The following is a 4205-nucleotide window of genomic DNA, read 5'->3' as shown; positions in this document are numbered from 1 at the left end:
GATGTTTTTCTGGATTCAATCAATGGCGGCACTCACTGCCACTCCACCATGCTGGGTCGATAACTCAAAAGAAGTCTGCTTGAGGCTTCAGAGTAAGGGAATGTAATTTAACCTAGTGATTCTCCTGAGAGGAGTAGAAGAGGCAGCTAGGAGCATCACAACCCGGGTGCTGCTGAATGGCTTAACAGAGAGTTCACTGATTAGCGACTGGCTCCTGTGGGATGGAGAGAAAATGTGACTATTTGACATAAAGACATCTCTACTTCATCCCATTTAAAAATTGAAGCCAAAATATCCTGGAAAAGGGCATCTGAGATCTGGTGTTGGTGACACCATTTTCCACCAGAATCTGAGCACTTATGATCAGGTGGTGGAGTCGTGTAGTACTAACATCTTAGTGTTTTATTTATATACTTGACTCCAATCAACAAGTGCTGCACAGTCTATGAATGCAGCTAAGTAACTGAACTTCCTTGCATTAGCTGAACTAAACACTGAAATCTCTCTTCTGAATTTGGTCACTTGTGGCACCAACATTGCAACTGTTAACACTGAAGTTCAGACTGCAGAGTCCAGAAACAAATGGCTGATGTGATTGTGGTTATGTCCATTTCCCACAGAGTTTGACATGAATGTTTCAGAACTGGGGCAAATTCCTCCCCTAAATGATTTTACCACAGGGGCGATTTACAAAGTCTGAGGGGACGATACTACGTGTGAGCTTAACTATTGAAGCTTATGGGTAAGTTCAATAAGGAAATCTGTTTTTACTCCTCTGCTTTCCTGGGTATTTGGCTGCTAGTTTATTCGTCACACACTTCTGCTTTCCCATGCTGTCAACGTCATTGCTCTAGTCCAATCATCTTTCCTGCCCACCTTCTTCAAGCCAATCAGTCTCCACTCTGCATACTTTGACAGGTAAGCAGTGAGATATATTCTTCTTGCAGAGTCCAAGCCTCCATTTTTAGCTTCACTACACCAGCGTCTAGACTCCAGGGGGGTTCTGCCTATTTCCTATCATCACTGGGATTCCGCTCTGCTTCGATGGGCCATCGGAGTCTAATTGTCAAATAACTTAATTGAATTCTGTATATCAAAAAAATTATGTTCAACTTTTCCCAATGATCTCTCCTTATTGAACTGATTTGCACAGATTATGTTTTGGTCATTCTTCAGCTACAGTATTGCTCTAATTTACTCTGTCTGTCTTTTTTCTTGTCCCAAAGCATGTTCTCATCTCTCCTGTCACCAATAGCAGAGTCATATTAATTTTTATACATCATATGGTACAAGTTAGCTTTGAGCCATCTTTGGACTTTTGTTTAGCTTAATGATTTTACTTGATCTGTCTGAGGAGCCTGGAGATTAGCCCCATTACCACTAACTTCACCCTAAATCATTATAACTCACTCAATTTTCATATGATTCATTCTGTTTGGTTTGTTACAAATGCCAGAGATGTATTTATGATTTTGAATGTTTGTTTAAGATCAAATGATGGCATTTACACCAAAATGCCTATATTTATAGCAACTGTGATCATTCTATTACATTTAGATTACAACTGAGCTGTTTGTGACATCCTGCTGCAAAGATGGCAAAATGAAACTGAGGGGATTCAGGCATCATTTAAACAAGCTGGCTGTCAGCTGTCCTGTAAAAGCCTGACCTGAAACGACAGCTGCAGAAACTGGAAGCCTCTTCTTTGCCGTCCATCTTTGTCTTCTGATGTTCTCTTCTGGGAATCTCGACATAAAGCAAGTTGCTATGAAGCTCTGCACACTTCTGTATCTACAATTCAGGCACATACGCAAGTTAGATGTGTGTCACGCTACAGCCGTCAAAAACAGTTTACTCTCAGGCCGATCATTTAAATATTCTAGGGCACAACAACACATAGCTGGCTGACAGCTTTTCAGCACACAGTCACTGTCACTTAACACTGAATCAGCTTAAAAGAAGGATTATTTACCGTGATATATCATTGTTGGTATCATATGTTAAGCATCCCTGCTGCTTAATTTGGGAATTTTTAACACATAAAAAAAGTTGGCATTTTATATTGGAATGGCCAAAGACTGATCAGACAGAGAATAGTAAGACACTACTCGTACTACTTAGTGAGGACGACATTTTAACATGCATGCCACAATACACTGTAAAGACTGTATATAAAGGATGCACACATACTGAATATAACACAAAGTTTATTTGTAAATTATGGCAGTTATTAGAGTCAGGAAAAAGGAGAAAGCTGGGTATCCTCATTAGCTAACAACTAGTCAGTCATAGATTGTCAGCCAATGAGCCAGTAGCACGTTCAGTTTCACCATCAGATCCAGCACCTCACATCTGGTTTCAAAACACCAAGATGGCGACAGCAAAAAAAAAAAAAAACACCAAAAAAACCCTTACTCAGTTTGAAGTTTCACATTTGAAGTCAATGGTGACCACATTTAATCATAAAAACAAATACTAGCTTTACCACACATGGATCAGGAGTTAGATCAGGTCAGAAGGTCAGTGGTTTGATCCCCAGATCCTCCAGCTCACATATCCAAGTGTGAACCAGCTGCTCAAAGTGCATCCTTCGGTTTATGAGTGCATGCGTGATAGTTAGTAAGAGCTTGAAGACATACAATAAAGCGCTGCATGAATTGGATGAATGTGGCTTGTAGTCTTAAAACTTTTTTAAGTGCTCTAAAAGTACCTGTCCATTTATCTGCAATGCCTGAAAAAAATATGCTGCTGTTAGTTAGCTCATATTGGCATCATTATCAGTGCTGATGATGTATGCTGGAACAGGTGGAGCAGGTGGGTGGGAGTACTGTGCCAGAGCCAAAGGCCTAGCTTTGCCTGTGATGACCATATCAGGGATTCCCTGCCAGGTGACATCAACCAGGTCAAAGAGTAGAAAAAGAAGTAGCGACGTAAGGTTTAGAGCTACTCAAAGAGTTTTTGATTCACAGAAATTGTCTACAGATATTTTAAACTCATTAACTGATATGATGGTCACAACAATATGGTAGAAAATAAGAAAAAGCACAATGGGTCTGCTTTAAACTATTAATGGCAGTTGTAGTCAGGGAATTCAAATGAGTAAAAAAATAGTGGTTGTACTATTGTAAAGTATAAACCCACCATTAGATGGGAAAACAAATTGCAGTTCAGAGAGGAGAGCAGCAGCAACTGAGCTCCAACAAGGTGTTGTGTATGTTGCTAATTAGATCTTGCATTCCTCCCCTTTAGTGCATACAGGAAAATGAGAGGAGCAATGTTTTGCTACAGCTCCCAACTGAACGACTGCCACATGAAAAATGCAGTGCATACAATGGATCACCTGCCATTGGTGCCATTTCCATTTAAACATTTTTGGCAGAACTGAAAGGGCTGAAGCCTTCAGTCCCTTTTAAAACTAGTGGCACTGATTCATAACATTAATGGAACCCCCCCCAATCATAAAGAGGAAATTAATGTTTTGGGGTCTAAACAGCAGAGGGACTGCCCACTGGACCTTTCCAGGTGGACTGAGGGTGAACTGAGCCACTGTGAAGTTTAGAAACATTATTATAAAAACAAGAAATGAGTCAACAGAATTCAGGCATCTCTTTCTCTCTTTCTTTGCAAGCCAGACAATGTCTACCTGCCTCTCTCCACATAACAGATGCCCAACAAAATGGACTGTCATAAGGAAATTTGGAGGAGAGGCAGAGAATAAGATGGAGCTAAGAGCTAAAAAAAAAAAAATAAGTGCCAGTCAGTGAAAAACACAAGGCTAAACACACACACACAGCCTATTTGTATTGTTGGAGTCTATGTTCAGTTCCAGTGAACATGTAACTTCACTGGAACTACCAGTGAACATGTGTGTGAGGTTATTTCTTTATACTTGTGCTTAATGCCTGATATATGCTACAGTCTGAGGCCGTGACAGTCTAAATAACCCATAGGGTTAGCCTACAAAATGTATCAGTCTGTTGATTTGTGTGAGCAGACTGGCCTCAGGTGGAATCAGATTCCCAGCCTGAATTATTGCTTCAGTCCACTCCCAGGTCCAAAGGTTGAATATAAAACACAGAGCATAATAAAGCCGCCATTTGCTTCCTACATTTGACTCCATGTTGCTGAAATACAAACACCTTGGTGACCAAGGGTGATGATGCACACCGGCGGTTTTATTCTGATAGCGCACCGTCACCTCAGTG

The sequence above is a fragment of the Archocentrus centrarchus genome, chromosome 14 (genome assembly GCF_007364275.1).
Source record: "Archocentrus centrarchus isolate MPI-CPG fArcCen1 chromosome 14, fArcCen1, whole genome shotgun sequence".
NCBI lineage: Eukaryota > Metazoa > Chordata > Actinopteri > Cichliformes > Cichlidae > Archocentrus > Archocentrus centrarchus.
The sequence above is the reverse complement of the archived record's forward strand: the minus strand, read 5'-3'. Positions refer to the sequence as shown.